The 18,085-nt window shown below is 37.7% G+C and overlaps 1 pseudogene; it reads right to left on the minus strand.

Moving 5' to 3' along the window:
* Positions 1-16,252: 16,252 nt before the first annotated feature.
* LOC125249848 lies at positions 16,253-16,369 on the minus strand (annotated as a pseudogene).
* Between the last annotated feature and the right edge of the window lie 1,716 nt (positions 16,370-18,085).

Genomic DNA, 18,085 nt, shown 5'->3' on the forward strand with positions numbered 1-18,085 from the left:
AGCAAAATGCTAATGTCACTTTATACCTTGATCAATTCTCAGGCAAGTCTCCCATTCATGGCAGAGAGTTGCTTGAGTGTTTCAAATCAGTTACTTGTGAGGTTTCATCTCTGTTAGGATAGTGAAAAGGAAGAGTGCTTAAAGAATTAGTTCACTTTCAAATGAAAATTAGCCCAAACTTTACTCACCCTCAAGCCATCCTAGGTGTATATGACTTTCTTCTTTCTGATGAACACAATCGGAGATATTTTAGTAAATATATTGACTCATCTGAGCTTTATAATGGCAGTGAGCGATACAAATGAGTATGAGCTGAAGAAAGTGTCTCCTTCCACATCCATCCATCATAAACGTACTTCACACGACTCCGGGAGGTTAATAAAGGCCTTCTGAAGCAAAGCAATGCATTTATGTAAAAAAAAAAAAAAATCCATATTTAACAAGTTATGAAGTAAAATATCTATCTTCCGCCATGTTATTATATTTCAAATGTACTAACTTCATCATTACAACTGTGTAATTACATTTTTTTTTTTTTTTTTTTATAAATGACATACAAGTTTCACTAGAAATTACACTAAAGTATATTGTAGTTTAGGCTACTACAAATGCTTGTCAGTACATTCAGCAGTACACTTTAACCAGTTTTAAAAGATAGTGCAACTAATTATGAAATTACATATAAATATATACACTTCATGACAAGTGTCTTGAGTCATTACATTGTTGACACATAAAGGTGCAATATGTAAGAATTTTGCAGTAAAATATCCAAAAACCACTAGGCCAGTGTTATATATTTTGTTCACTTGAGCACTTACAACATACTAAATGTTTGCAACTATTTGTAAATCGTGAGAAAATTGCAATTTTAACCAAGGCTCCGGGACGTGTGAGGACTCGCCTGTCAATTGCATCATACCTGCGTTACCCTCGGTTTCCGAGAAACCATGGAAACACCAAAGACACTTTAATATTTACATGTTTTAATAGACAAGGGGACAACTGTTTTGATATATTTATAGACAGAAAACTAATTATTGTTATATAGCTCAACACGTTTAGTCTTATTGTTAAAATCTAATTTTCTTGATTTTTTTGCGAGTACCATGCTTTACCATGCCTCAGAGAAAAACACTATTTTGTGAAGTAGCTAACATAGCATAATCAGATGCAGCTTTATTTTCATTACATTTATCAACACAAGCCATCCAGCATTTAATATGTTATTCTAAAATTGATCTAGTTTACTGCAGTGTGTAACAAGTATCTCACAGCAGCTGCCGAGCGAATGCACAGAGTAACATTAAAACATTTTCATCACACTCAAATGTATGTAATATGATAAACAGAGCTGCATTACCTCATACTCATGACCGGAAAAGTGGAAGCGGCGGCGGCGACTGTGTCATAATAAAAGTTCTGCTGCTCGTGAGGCGTGTGTTACGCAATCGCTCCAGCGGCCTCGTTCAGCTCCCACAAGACTCGGTCCTGCTCTATTTCATACTACAGTAACGTTAATAATCACATCCATGAACATGATTTGTTCCTGAGTCCTATCCCAATTCTTTTCCACTGGCCGTTGAGGTGAAAAACCACATGTCCCAAGATTCCACACTCAAACTTGGCGTCATCAAGCTACGCCTTTGTTTTGAATAGTGACCTCTAGCAGACAGAAAATATTACATATTGCACCTTTAAGTATATTTCATACTTTTTAAAGTATGCAAAAGTGTACTTTTTCACAAGGGTCTGTTAAGGCAAAAGACAGCTTACTACATTTTTAAGCAAAGCCAATGTGTTTTATATAATTTTCAGATGTCTCTAATGCCCTCGAAAGCTTTCTTAAAGGTAGCTCAGAACACATGTGGATTGTCTCAACTGAGATATGATTTTCAAAGATTTTCACAACTAAAAACTTGCTTGTTTTAAGAATGAGCATTAGCTCGTCTAAATTCTGGATATGAGGTATTATAAATATTTGAACCATTAATGTAGCTCTTTCTACATGTTCATTTCAGAATTCAGTCTGCTTGTTCACCCAATAAAAAGTGAAATAAAAATAACAAAGCGAATAGGGGCAGCGAAGGAAGATGCAAGTCAAAGGAAATTCATAATTTAAGAGGCTGAGAAGCATCCATAAACAGCCCTGCCTGTCCCACTGCGTTTTTCCATGAACAATTGCTGGAATAATCGCACCTCATAAGCCAAGATCACAGAGGAGGCTGATGCAAACCAGACAAATGCATATCAATAATTTGTGTTGGTTGGTAAGTCCAGCCGAGACAGACTAGGACACTGCTTTTATCTAGGAGCAGAAGGAGGGGCACTTAAATAATAGTCATGGGGTTTGTAACACGCACAGCATACTGAATCATTTGAAGGGGAAAAGAGGGAAACAGAATGATGTGACTGTATATATATATATATATATATATATATATATATATATACACAGTGGGTACGGAAAGTATTCAGACCCCCTTAAATTTTTCACTCTTTGTTATATTGCAGCCATTTGTTAAAATCATTTAAGTTCATTTTTTTTCCTCCTTAATGTACACACAGCACCCCATATTGACGGAAAAACACAGAATTGTTGACATTTTTGCAGATTTATTAAAAAAGAAAAACTGAAATATCACATGGTCCTAAGTATTCAGACCCTTTGCTGTGACACTCATATATTTAACTCAGGTGCTGTCCATTTCTTCTGATCATCCTTGAGATGGTTCTACACCTTCATTTGAGTCCAGCTGTGTTTGATTATACTGATTGGACTTGATTAGGAAAGCCACACACCTGTCTATATAAGACCTTACAGCTCACAGTGCATGTCAGAGCAAATGAGAATCATGAGGTCAAAGGAACTGCCTGAAGAGCTCAGAGACAGATTTGTGGCAAGGCACAGATCTGGCCAAGGTTACAAAAAAAACTGCTGCACTTAAGGCTCCTAAGAGCACAGTGGCCTCCATAATCCTTAAATGGAAGATGTTTGGGACAACCAGAACCCTTCCTAGAGCTGGCCGTCCGGCCAAACTGAGCTATCGGGGGAGAAGAGCCTTGGTGAGAGAGGTAAAGAAGAACTCAATGATCACTGTGGCTGAGCTCCAGAGATGCAGTCGGGAGATGGGAGAAAGTTGTAGAAAGTCAACCATCACTGCAGCCCTCCACCAGTCGGGGCTTTATGGCAGAGTGGCCCGACGGAAGCCTCTCCTCAGTGAGGCTCAAGACACAAGAAAGCCCGCATGGAGTTTGACAAGATGGTAAGAAATAAGATTGTCTGGTCTGATGAGACCAAGATAGAACTTTTTGGCCTTAATTCTAAGTGGTATCTGTGGAGAAAACCAGGCACTGCTCATCACCTGTCCAATACAGTCCCAACAGTGAAGCATGGTGGTGGCAGCATCATGCTGTGAGGGTGTTTTTCAGCTGCAGGGACAGGACGACTGGTTGCAATCGAGGGAAAGATGAATGTGGCCAAGTACAGGGATATCCTGGACAAAAACCTTCTCCAGAGTGCTCAGGACCTCAGACTGGGCCGAAGGTTTACCTTCCAACAAGACAATGACCCTAAGCCCACAGCTAAAATAACAAAGGAGTGGCTTCACAACAACTCCGTGACTGTTCTTGAATGGCCCAGCCAGAGCCCTGACTTAAAACCAATTGAGCATCTCTGGAGAGACCTAAAAATGGCTGTCCACTAACGTTTACCATCCAACCTGACAGAACTGGAGAGGATCCGCAAGGAGGAATGGCAGAGGATCCCCAAATCCAGGTGTGAAAAACTTGTTGCATCTTTCCCAAAAAGACTCATGGCTGTATTAGATCAAAAGGGTGCTTCTACTAAATACTGAGCAAAGGGTCTGAATACTTAGGACCATGTGATATTTCAGTTTTTCTTTTTTAATAAATCGGCAAAAATGTCAACAATTCTGTGTTTTTCTGTCAATATGGGGTGCTGTGTGTACATTAATGAGAAAAAAAAAGAACTTAAATGATTTTAGCAAATGGCTGCAATATAACAAAGAGTGAAACATTTAAGGGGGTCTGAATACTTTCCATACCCACTGTATTTTTGATGAAATCCGATGGCACAATGAGGCCTCCATTGCCAGCAAGATAAATAACACTTTCAAACACCCAGAAAGGAACTAAAGATATATTTAAAACAATTCATGTGACTAATGTTATGAAGCGAAGAGAATACTTTTTTGTGCGCAAAAAAACAAAAACAAAAAAACGACTTTATTCAACAATATCTAGTGATATCTAGACCAATTTCAAAACACTGCTGCTTTATAAAGCTTCGAAGTGTTACAAATCTTTTGTTTCGTGGTTTGGAGCATAAATCAAAACGGCCAGTCACGCGAACCATTGAAATTTCAAAACACTTCTGGCGTAACAAAGCCTTGTTTACTGAAATCACATGACTTTCACGCTCTGAACCACTGATTCGAAACAAAAGATTTGTAAAGCTTCAAAGCTGCATGAAGCAGTGTTTTGAAATCACCATCACAAGATATTGTTGTTATTTTGTTTTTTTGGCACACAAAAAGTATTCTTGTCGCTTCATAACATTAAGGTTGAACCACTGCAGTCATATGAACTGTTTTAAATATGTTTTTAGTAACTTTCTGAGGATTGAAAGTATAAATTAATTTGCTGTCAATGCAATATCAAAAATATCTTAATTTGTGTTCCAAAGATGAACGAAGGTCTTACAGGTGTGGAACGACATGAAAGTGAGTAATTAATGACATAATTTTCATTTTTGAGTGAACTAACCCTTTAATCCTGATATCATGTACTTAATTTAGTTAAGCTTTTGTCAGTTAATTCAATTTTAGCCCCCAATAAAACAGACACTTTGTGCAATATCTCTACTGCATTATGTATTGGTTCAACAACTCCCACAGTGCTAGACACACGAAAACATGCTAACACCATCTTGTGAAGTATGGATGCTGTTGACAAAATCTGTCCATGGAAAGCAGACTTTTTCTCTTTTTTTACGACCTCCGTTTCATCCTCTTTTCCCATGTTCAGCCATTCTAAGCCTAGCCTTGGGTCTCAGTCACAGCAAACTGACCATCAAAACCCAATGTCCGCACTTCAGGGAAACAATCCAAGCCGTGGTCTGTGAAGGCAGAGGCCTGTCTCTGGAGCCAGGGCTGATGGGTAGCATCACCAGAGTAGCTGGACCAGCACAGACAGAGCTTGAGGCTTTGATCTGTCGCCTGAACAGTTCCAGGAGACTCAGCCACTGTAAAGAACATGGATAATGTGGTTACCGAAACCCCTCCTAGACACCTCTCCCTCACAAGCTGACATCAGGATCTGGGACAAAATGTGTTGGGAAGGCAAACAGACGAAGGGATTTTCTTTTCTGAATGTGTCAGCAGCAGCCAAAGATGGGAGGGATTTAGAAATGTATTCCTGCAGAAATTACTAATTAATTACAAAAATGTAATCAGCAACCTCATCCAAACACACAATAAAGCCCATTTCACAGTCACCGCATGCATAAGCGGCACATAAGAGGTGCTGCAGCAAAGAACCGAAAGCTTTCACATTATGTTGGGTGAGTAGCATTTCTCCAATGTTTTATGTTACTGTTTGAAGACCTATATTACAAAAGATAAATAAATAGATTAGCAGAGCATTTTACATTGTATTTTCTGTCATATTTTTCAACTTACATATGACAAACTATGTCTTGCGCATGACACAGTGGTCTAAAAACATGACCCTCAAGTTAAAAGAAGTTCAGCTTTGAAACTGAAGTTATAATATTCGAGTAAAACAGCTCCTCGAACAAGAAAAAAAAAATGCTCAAAATACCCCATAGATTTTTTTTAATACATTTTTTTAACTGCCTATTTTGAGGCATAATTAGAAATGTGCCGATTCAGGCTGCAGCCCCTTTAATTGCTCGCGCTCTCCGCCCCCTCCCAAGCTCTCGACTCTATCATTGCATAAACAAAGTTCACACAGCTAATATAACCCTCAAAATGGATCTTTACAAAGTGTTCGTCATGCAGCATGTCTAATCGCATAAGTATGGTATTTATTTGGATGTTTACATTTGATTCTGAATGAGTTTGAGGCTGTGCTCCGTGGCTAACGGCTAATGCTACACTGTTGGAGAGATTTATAAAGAATGAAGTTGTGTTTATGAATTATACAGACTGCAAGTGTTTAAAAATGAAAATAGCAACGGCTCTTGTCTCCGTGAATACAGTAATAAACGATGGTAACTTTAACCACATTTAACAGTACATTAGCAACATGCTAACGAAACATTTAGAAAGACAGTTTACAAATATCACTAAAAATATCATGTAATCATGGATCATGTCAGTTATTATCGCTCCATCTGCCATTTTTCGCTGTTGTCTTTGCTTGCTTACCTAGTCTGATGATTCAGCTGTGCACATCCAGACGTTAATACTGGCTGCCCTTGTGTAATGCCTCGATCATGGGCTGGCATATGCAAATATTGGGGGCGTACACCCCGACTGTTACGTAACAGTCGGCGTTATGTTGAGATTCGCCTGTTCTTCAGAGGTCTTTTAAACAAATGAGATTTATATAAGAAGGAGGAAACAATGGAGTTTGAGACTCACTGTATGTCATTTCCATGTACTGAACTCTTGTTATTCAACTATGCCGAGGTAAATTAAATTTTCAATGCAATGGCACCTTTAAGAGGATTTACTTGCTTTCTTACTTCCTTGATTAGAGCTTTATTAAATAATCTTATTTTAATGTTGCCATGGACATACAGTGTCTGTTTTGAAACACAATATCCTCTCTCTCAGCCCTCATCCCGCTGTGGCTCATTCGCTACTCAGTTTCACAGGATGCATTATCAGTGAAACGGTGGACCACACAGATGTCTGCTGATGGAGAATGATTCATTCATACTTGAACTGGGACATAATGCAAAGAGCACTTCCTTGATTATACGGCCATCAGGGAACACATCCCAGCACAGGCTGGTGGCTAATGCAGCCCAGCTGTATTATTGAATCAATTGCATGTGCAGGTTTGAGAGAATCTAATGGTGTCCTCTTGGAAATGTGGGTAGTGATCCACTTTTACAAAAACAGATACTTTGTGTGAACTTGTGTTAGCTCAAGAACAAATGCTTGTTTTTGTTATCTAAATGAAGCTTCCGCACATTTAAAAACCAGCCAAATCAACTGATTTATTGAAAAGAACATTGTTTTTTCACACTGTAAAAAACATTCCATAGTTTTTACAAAATAATTTTGGCTGCTGTGGTTGCCAGAATAATTTTGTAAAAAATACAGAAAAACTGTGAACACATTTACAGAACAAACTGTAAATTTTACAGTATGAAACTGTAATTTACAGAAAAGAAAATTTAAATGTAAACCAATAAATTCAACAATGCACACTGCTACTAAAATCTGTTTTGTACCTTAAACATATACTGACAACCACCATAATAATCATGTGGTAAAAGAGAAAGCTACATGAAGAATCAGAGTTCATCATAAGTAGCTTTTTCTAATATACTAATAGAAGGAGAAGTATATACTAATAGAAGGAGCAAAGAGTCATTCACGCAAACACGATACACAATCATGGTAACCCACAACACTTACACAATGCAATAAACATTCATTAAATAACAGAAGATGTAACATAAAACCCTTATAATGTACACAACTGATGACAAAAACTATTAAAGGTGCCCTCGAATGAAAAATTGAATTTATGTTGCCATAGTTAAATAACAAGAGTTCAGTACATGGAAATGACATACAGTGAGTCTCAAACTCCATTGTTTCCTCCTTCTTTTATAAATCTCATTTGTTTAAAAGACCTCCGAAGAACAGGCGAATCTCAACATAACACCGACTGTTACGTAACAGTCGGGGTGTACGCCCCCAATATTTGCATATGCCAGCCCATGTTCCCAACATTATGAAAGGCATTAGACAAGGGCAAAACGTCTGGATGTGCACAGCCGAATCAACAGACTAGGTAAGCAAGCAAGAACAACAGCGAAAAATGGCAGATGGAGCAATAATAACTGACATGATCCATGATAACATGATATTTTTAGTGATATTTGTAAATTGTCTTTCTAAATGTTTCGTTAGCATGTTGCTAATGTACTGTTAAATGTGGTTAAAGTTACCATCGTTTCTTACTGTATTCACGGAGACAAGAGCCGTCGCTATTTTCATTTTTAAACACTTGCAGTCTGTATAATGCATAAACACAACTTCATTCTTTATAAATCTCTCCAACAGTGTAGCATTAGCCGTTAGCCTCAAACTCATTCAGAATCAATGTAAACAGTATAACAGTATACAATACTCACATAATCCGACGCATACATGCCGCATGCATGACGAACACTTTGTAAAGATCCATTTTGAGGGTTATATTAGCTGTGTGAACTTTGTTTATGCACTGTTTAAGGCAAGCGCGAGCTCTGTGGGCGGAGAGCACGAGAATTAAAGGGGCCACAGCATAAATCGGCGCGTTTATGATGATGCCCCAAAATAGGCAGTTAAAAAAATTAATAAAAAAAAATCTATGGGGTATTTTGAGCTGAAACTTCACAGACACATTCAGGGGACACCTTAGACTTATATTACATCTTTTAAAGGTCCCGTTTTTCGTGGTTTTTTGAAGCTTTGATTGTGTTTATAGTGTGCAATATAACATGTGTTCATGTTTCGCGTGTAAAAAAACACAGTATTTTTCACATAATTTACTTATCTGTATACCGCTGTTTCCACTGTCATAAAAACGGGCTGATGACTTCCTTGTTCTATGAAGTCCCTCCTTCAGAAATACGTAACGAGTTCTGATTGTGCCAGCGGTTCCTGTGTTGTGATTCGACAGCTCTGAGCGCATCTTGCCCGGAAAGGTCACGCCTCTTACCATAACGTGGAGATGCATGCGCTCAGTGTTATTGTAAACATGTCTTTAATTTTACCCTATCAATTTGAGCCGGAATCAGACCCGGTGATTGGACTGCGGGATGAAAATAACAGCGTTTCGACGACATGGCGACAAACACACTCTACAAACGCAACTCTTGTGTATTCCTGTGGGCGGAGTTTAGTCAAAAAACTGTTTTAGTGACGTCATTAAAGAAGGAAGTAGAGGGATGTAGTCCAAACTGGCCGTTCGATGTAGGCGACTTCTGTTAAATAAAATATCTCGCTTGGCATTGAACTTTGAGCTTTAAAATTTTACAGATTTTATTTATACTCTAACAACAACATTACACACTAACTAAAGTTTAAAACATGGGATCACGAAGAATGGGACCTTTAAAAACATAATCTAGGGCACCTTTAAGAAACATGATTATTTAAACAAAATACTTTCAAATGTGGAGTGTCTCACAGGGAATTGTGGAAATATCAGTTTACAGTTTTTGACTGTAAATTATACATTGATTTGTTCTTTTTTACTTCTAAAAATACTTTAAAATTACATAAAATGTCAGGTTAGAGGTTTTACAGTTTTTCCTTGTATTTAGTATGGGAACTTACTGTTAACCTATTAACATTTTTTTTTTTTTTTTTTTCCCGTAGCGTTTTTACAATATTTTACAGTTAAAAATCACACTTATTTTTAGAGTGAATCAGGCTGATCAGGGTTTTCCCATTCAACGACATCTGCATCGTTGGTTAACTATCATAGTATGACAGATCATTTCACGAAACGGTATTGTCGCAAATCTGTTGTTTAACCACATTGGTTGATGATGTAACGCAGGTGGTGCAGTAGTAACTCCTTTTAATTATTCTATTTTAGATCGAATTAATGCTAGATTTGTTTGCTTTTTTTTTTTTTTGTAAATTATGGACATGTCATCTGAGGGCTAATTCTCTTCTTTTTTCTTTTTTTGAATGAATGAAGAGGCAAAGTCCTTATATATATATATATATATATATATATATATATATATATATATATATATATACACACACACACGCACACACACAGTACTGTGCAAAAGTCTTATGCACGTCAGTATTTTCACCCCCCAAAAAGGGTTTTAAGCTAGTTATTTATATTTTGATTACTGATTTTATATTTTGCTGTAGTGTGTCAGTAGGAAATATCAGTTCACATTTCCAAACATTCATTTTGCCATTAATTGTAATAATCCAGTGAGATTTTTGTATGCACAAGGAGTCTGACAAGGTCGGTTTCTTCAAGCGTCTTGGAGACACGGCCACAGTTCTTCTGGATTTAGTTTGTCTCAGTTTCATCTGTTTCTTCATGTAATCATAGACAGACTCGATGATGGTGAGATAAGATCTCCGTGTGGAGCACTGGCTGTTGTCAGACTCCTTGTGCATACAAAAATCTCACTGGATTATTACAATTAATGGCAAAAAGGAAAAATGAATGTTTGGAAATGTGAACTGATATTCCTACTGACACACTACAGCAAAATATATAAATAACTCGCTTAAAACCCTTTTTGGGGGGTGAAAATACTGATTTTGCACAGTACTGTTATATCAAATGTAAATGTATGCCCCTGGGTCACACGCACTCAGCTTTGTTTATTCTTATTTTCTGTTTTCATGGACTTTCAGTTTATTTTTATCAGTCACATGTGTTTCTTTGTCTTCACAGACACGAAAGACAGAACCTTTAATTTTCCTAAGCTGATTGCTCACTAAAACCCCCAGAGTCATCATGTTTACAGGCCATTTAAAATTTGATTTTGACATGACATTAAGCAGTGATATCTAAGTGGCTGAATTTTTTTTTTTTTTTACTTACTTTTTAAGTAGTTTTCCCATTGATGGCATCATTGTCTTCATTCGGGCCAATTCGAGAACGTGCACAAAACCAAGAGGCGGGATTTATTGCACGAACCAATCATATCCAATCATAGCCGATCATGTCCAATCATAGCGAGATGGAGTCATTGCCTCCTCTCATGTGAATTTGTATATTCGAAACAAAATATATAGATTGTACAAAATGTCAGCTTTCTTGTTTTTCTCAAGATAAGGATTTGACAACAAGTCCACATATCATACAAACGGGAAACTATACCAAAGACTATAGAATAACACAAGACATGTCACTCGTATTGTTTTGAATGGGAGAAAGTGTAACGTGCGGAATATGGCGGAATAAGTCCCACCTTCAAAATAAGAGCCAATCGCCGACTGGTAAAGTCATGGTGTCACTGCAGCGGCCGCTAGAAGCACTGGTTTCTATAAAAAACAGTCAGACGCGCGCCTCCGAAATGAGGCACAAGAGACGCGCATTTAGGTCTGCGCATGCGCATTAGCTTGATCCAGCCTAAAAAAATACATTTTTTTTTTGTCATGATTTGAGCGTTTGGAAAAAAAATTATCAGACAGTTGTCAGAATTCATTGGTGATTTCAAATATGAAATTTAATCGAAAGCTTGGCAAACAGCTTTGGAGAATTTGATGTTTCCCCATTCAAAGAGATAGGAGCTGCATGGATGCCCAGGATGCCCGAGAGGCGTTTCAAAGATGGCCGCCGAGTGAAATGACTTGTCTTAAAGGGACTTTGACTATACTTCTAACCACAGGCCGAGAGCTATGTCCAGCCACACAACTTTGCGATGCTGTTTGCAAATGTTCATTGGAACTATGGTTTCGGGAAAGCCGACTCATTGAACAATGCTGATAATGACAGAACTTGCAACCATAGTTGGCTAACAATGCTTTTGGGAAACAAATATGGACGATTCAATCATAATTGATTTTTGTGATTGACTCAACATAATATGAACACCGATTATTATAGGGGTTAATATCATTTGTGGAGGCTACAGTTAAAACACAGACATTGTTATGATCTTTTATTCATCTTTTTGTTGTCTATATTGTCTAGTTTGTATATCAGTGCAATATAATTGGTTTTCAACAGTGTTTAGTACAAGCCGTGTGTGAAATGGGTGACTTGTCAGATGTACAAAAAGGGCAAACCATCGGCCCGTTTAACAAGAGCACCTGTAATCTTAACCACCCAATTGTTGTGTATTTTAAGAATAATAGTCTTTATGATTAACACAAAGCATGGCAAGACTTCATCAGCAAAGAAGAATAGAGGGCAAAATCCGAAAGTGAATAATAGGGTCTGTTGAACACTAAGAAGGATTGTGTCCAAACAACACAGAACAACTGCAGCAAACTTCAATATTTACCCTGAAGTCCACAAAAATTAACCACAGAAGCCAACATCACTGCTAAAATGCGAAAAAGATGGTGTTATGATCATAAAAGCTGGACAGTTGGAGCACCAAGATGAACTTCATCATCTGCCCTGGTCTGTTTAATCACCTTGAAGATTATTGAACTACTGTGGGCAGATTTGGAGAGAAGACTGAGAAGCAGATTCCCTCCTTCAACATCTCTGGAGCAACTGGCAGACGTGATAGACGACATTCAACTGGAGACTTGTAAAAGTTGTATTAATCTATTCTAATAAAGTTCGATGCTGTATTAAAGGCAAATTTTTGGAAAACTTATAGAAATATTGGCTATTCCTCAGGTGTTTATAATATGTTCTCCAACCACTGTAAATTTAAAGGTGCCCTAGAACCAGTTTTTAAAATACACCATAGATTTTTTTTTTAATTAAGTTTTTTAACTGCCTATTTTGGGGCATCATTAACTGTGCACCGATTCAAGCTGCGGCCCCTTTAAATCGTGCGCTCCCTTGTCTCCGTGAATACAGTAAGAAACGATGGTAACTTTAACCACATTTAACAGTACATTAGCAACATGCTAACGAAACATTTAGAAAGACAATTTACAAATATCACTAAAAATATCAAGATATCATGGATCATGTCAGTTATTATCACTCCATCTGCCATTTTTCGCTATTGTTCTTGCTTGCTTACCTAGTCTGATGATTGAGCTGTGCACAGATCCAGACGTTAATACTGGCTGCCCTTGTGTAATGCCTTGAACATGAGCTGGCATATGCAAATATTGGGGTCGTACATATTAATGATCCCGACTGTTACGTAACAGTCGGTGTTATGTTGAGATTCGCCTGTTTTTCGGAGGTCTTTTAAACAAAGGAGATTTACATAAGAAGGAGGAAGCAATTGAGTTTTAAACTCAGTGTATGTCTTTTCCATGTACTGAACTCTTGTTATTCAACTATGCCAAGGTAAAATACATTTTTGATTCAAGGGCACCTTTAAATGAAACTAAATATCTAAAAAGGAAAAAAAATGTAGGGCAAGGGCTTAGTTCTATGCATCGGTTGTTGATAGATTTTGAGATGTGGACGCTGAACTCAAAACTAAATGTGACCTTGCTGTTGATTGTAGCCATATGTGAATAAAGGCCTAAATTCAATCTGTTCATCATATACAGGAATCGTGTCTCTTCCAAAAATATGGACTAAACCGCTCTATTCATATGGATTAGTTTTACAATTACTTTATCAACTTTTTGAAGCATCAAAGTTGTGTGGACTGTCAACGGAGGGACAGAAATCTCTGATTTTAAAATATTATTATATTATATTATATATAATATTTTAAAAATATCTTAATTTGTGTTTCAAAGATGAACGAAAGTCTTACAGGTTTGAAACGACATGAGAGTGAGTAATTGATGACAGAATTCTTTGGGTGAACTACCCCTTTAAATAAAATACTAAATAAAATTTTTGCTTACTGATCATGAAAGAACAACCTCAAGGTCAGTACTGACACATGCACATAGTTGTATAGTGTATCTCATAATGAACACAATACACCAGCAACAAGGATCAAATCAATAAAACAATAAATACAGAAAATATTGTGCACTTGGCTGCGTTGTGATTTCTGACACATTTTTTTTTCCTATCCATTGATTGACTTTGCTGCCCTCTGTGTTTAAACACACCGTGACCCCCGGCACGATCTCTATCATTTGTCTACCTGCTGACCCGTGACAGCAGACACAGATGCAGATGTCTGCAGAATTCCTCCATCCTTATTCACAGTCATGGAGCAAGGTTGACTGTAGGCAAGAATGAGACGTTTTAACCTTCAAGGCTGAGTGAGCAGGGAGGCTATCACCACGAGACGCCGTTTATTTCCAGGCATGTGTCCCTGTCCTGTTGCTGCGCCCTCCAAACATGCCCCAGATAAACCGGCAAAAGCTTGACGGAGACGAGGAGAGACCTAATCCGATTCAACAACAGGGTGGTGAGCAGGTCCCTCTGGGAGTTAATTGTGGTGCTGGCAAGTTATATGAACATCCTCAAATGGACAAGAGGGAGAGTGGGAGTGAAAGATGTTTGTATATGCATCAGAGCACCAGCACATACAGGCTTGGTTTGCAGGGAAAGAGACTTCTATCCACTCAAGATGCAAATGAAAGCGCAATAAGAAACAAAAGGTCTATTCAAACCATGACTCCTGTACAATAGGTGGTGCTAATCGACAAACAAAATGACTACGGTACAACAGATGTACACCTTTCAGCGTAGGGTTGTTCACGTTAATGCATTTACCTAATGTTGCGGAACCATTTTACTCTATTCATTCTATTTCATTCTATTCTGTATGATTTCTACAGACTAAAATAGCCATAATCATAAAAAAATTGCCAATAATATTTTTATTAAATTTATTGAATGAATAATTAAAATGAATGAATTAATCATTATTAAATGAAACAATTAGCAGAAATGCACAACTGTATATACATATATTGTTTTTATTATTTAATATTCATAATCAATGTATTATTACTGTTGTTGATTGTATGGGTGAGCAACAAAAGCACCATTGGTAAATATGTAAGATTATGTCTATAAAAAGTAGGGAAAATTATAATTATTTCAGATTTGCATTTATGGTGTGCTTTGATGTAAAAACAAATAACATTTACAATAAATGTTTGGTCTTTGCATGAATTAAGACTGATCCAGCCAAGAGGGCCCATTTATTTTTTTATTTCAGTCTATATTAATTCAGTTTAAGGGATTAATTGGAGTTTGGGTCAAGTGTTATCTCTATTCTGGGTTTATAATATTTTTATTTCATTCAAGCACTTAATTAAATTCATTCATTGCATTTGATATAAAATTCATTCAGCCATTACTGTGCAGTATAAGTTAACTGAGCAGAAGAGTGAATCTCAGTTCCACACAAATCTAATTTATCTACTTCTTCAAAAAGCCTGAAAAAACTGATTTATATATTTGTATTGGCAAATATGTAATGAGAAAGACAAGATTAATGCAGTTAAATTGTGTATAATTACATTATAAAGTAAAATACTTTTTGTTAAGCATCACATGGTAAAATGCATTTATATACATGCTTTAATGCTTTTATGCTTTTGTTGTTGTCACATAGTTATGCTTAGCTCATGTTGAGAAACAATCAAAGAAAACAAAATTGAGTGGACATGTGATGTTTGATTGCATGCACTAGTGGCAGTTTGGAAGGCAGGGAGGGGGTAATCAAGATCGGAATGGGAGAAGTAATTAGGAACTTCAGCACAATCTATTTGTGTTTTTGAAAGGAACAACAGAGCAGCACTCACAATAGGCCCAGAACATTTATGCTGCGATGCTAAAAATATAAAACATTTTGTGTTGCTCATGCTAATATACGGGCATAACATTATGACCACATTATGACCACCTTCCTAATAAATATATATATAAAAAAAAAAAAAAACAGCCCTGACCCGTCGAGGCTTGGACTCCACTAGACCCCTGAAGGTGTGCTGTGGTATTTGTCACCAAGATGTTAGCAGCAAATCTTTTAAGTCCTGTAAGTTGCGAGGTGGAACCTCCATGGATCGGATTTGTTTGTTCAGTACATCCCACAAATGCTTGATTGGATTGAGATCTGGGGAATTTGGAGGCCAAGTCAACACCTCAAACTCATTGTTGTGCTCCTCAAACCATTCCTGAACCTGCTGAAAGAGCCAACAGCCAGCAGGGAATACTGTTTCCATGAAAGGGTGTACATGGTCTGCAACAATGCTTAGGTAGCTGGTACGTGTCAAAGTAACATCCACATGAATGGCAGGACCCAAGGTTTATCTTTTTTTCTAGGACATCCTGGGATTTTTCATGACCACAGAGAGTCAGGACCTCGGTTTAACGTCTCATCCGAAGGACGGTGCTTTTTGTCAGTACAGTGTCCCCATCACTATACTGGGGTGTTAGGACCCACACAGACCACAGGGTGAGCACCCCCTGCTGGCCTCTCTAACACCTCTTCCAGCAGCAACCTAGTTTTCCCAGGAGGTCTCCCATCCAGGTACTAACCAGGCTCAGCCCTGCTTAGCTTCAGTGGGCAACCAGTCTTGGGCTACAGGGTGATATGGCTGCTGGCAAATTCATCAAACCAGGCCACCTTCTTCCATTGCTCCGTGGTCCAGTTCTGACCAGCACTTTCGGTGGTGGACAGGGGTCGGTCTTTGCTCCCCATGTGCATCAATGAGCCTTGGCCGCTCATACAACAACATTAAGCAGTAAAACTTTCAACATTAATAATAATAATAATAAATTTGAGGACTAAATCAGCATACAGTATTACTATTAGAATGATTTCCGAATTATTAAATTTGAAACTGTTAAAAATAGAAAATAGTTATTTTAAAGGTGTAATGTGTAACTTTTGGCCCTCTAGTGGTTAAAACACAAAACTGCATGCATTTTGGGAAGAACATTGTTTTGGTTGTGCTTCGGGTCTGCGTGACTGCGTGGATGAATATGGTTGTCCTACTGTTCATAAAACTAGGCTTAAGAGATATAACCAGTTTAGATGGAAAGGATCTCAAGCTGACTAGCTGAAGACGTTACTGTAGCTTTACCCCTTAATAGACATGGTACTTCCTTGAAAATAAATTCCAGTACAGCGCTACAACAACCTTAATGAAATGACCCTTCACAATAGATAATGCTTTACAATGAACTCTGAACTACATATAGCAGTTTATCTGTTCAATAAAATACCTTACTCACCTGTTGGGTAATAAAAACACCATCTCCGCTTTTGGAGATGCAACATTACAACATTTCAAATCCCTCCATTCTCACCATCAGAAAAGCCAAGCCAATGTTGATTCTTGTTTTATTACAAGCTTTGTCACATTCTCTTTTTGCCAGCAGACTCTCCTCTGTTCTGCGTTTTTTTTTTTAAACGGGTGATTCCCCAAAGATTTGAGATTTAACTGTTCCATGTCAACCTTTCTTGTTGTAACAACAAACCTATGCCACTCCCACACCATACACAGGTCAAAGTAGCCAGAGCGGATATGACGACACACACCGGCGAGTGACGTATGTACACAATTTTCCACGAAAACAGTCCCATCAGGTCTACAATATAAACACTTATAATAGGCTTACCATAGTAAATCATGGCAAGACATCAAAAAAGTTTTAGAAGAAGAACTGATGATGTATTGGCTCATTATTTAAATGTTAATTTTGAATCAAAATAAGTTACATAGTGTACCTTTAAATTGCAATAATATTTAATGTTTTTACTGCATGCATCAAATAAATGCAGCCTTGGTGAGCATAAGAGATTTCTTTCTCTTTTCATCAAAAGCATAAAATCAAAACACTTTGTATGTTCGCCTGACATTTTGAAAACCTCAACAGTGCAGAATGTCGCTATTCCACCAGGAACCGAAAAACACTGTTTGTGAAAAAAAGAAGAAAAAAAATCATGTTGCTGATTGACGAAATCTTGAAAACATGCAAATGGTAAACACACAACCTGGAGGAGGCAGAGTCAACAGCAGCAGATGTGTGGGCGGCAGTGGAAGGCCTCCTGATGAACAGAAATAAAACAAACATATTTTCTTGTGTGAGGATCATTTTGGAGATGCCGTAAATGTACTGTTGGGGAAGAAACTATGCTGCGGTTGCCATGCCAACAGGTTAAGAGAAGCACCTGCTACCTGCGGTAGCCGTCAAAATCCCCACAGACCCAGGCTATCATTTTCAGCCTGCCTTTCTCATTTGATTAAAGGCTGTTACGGACCTAACACCGCACGCCTTGCATCTCCCTCTTGTTGTGGTTGCGAAATTACCCTGG

Source organism: Megalobrama amblycephala, linkage group LG16 (genome assembly GCF_018812025.1).
Source record: "Megalobrama amblycephala isolate DHTTF-2021 linkage group LG16, ASM1881202v1, whole genome shotgun sequence".
NCBI lineage: Eukaryota > Metazoa > Chordata > Actinopteri > Cypriniformes > Xenocyprididae > Megalobrama > Megalobrama amblycephala.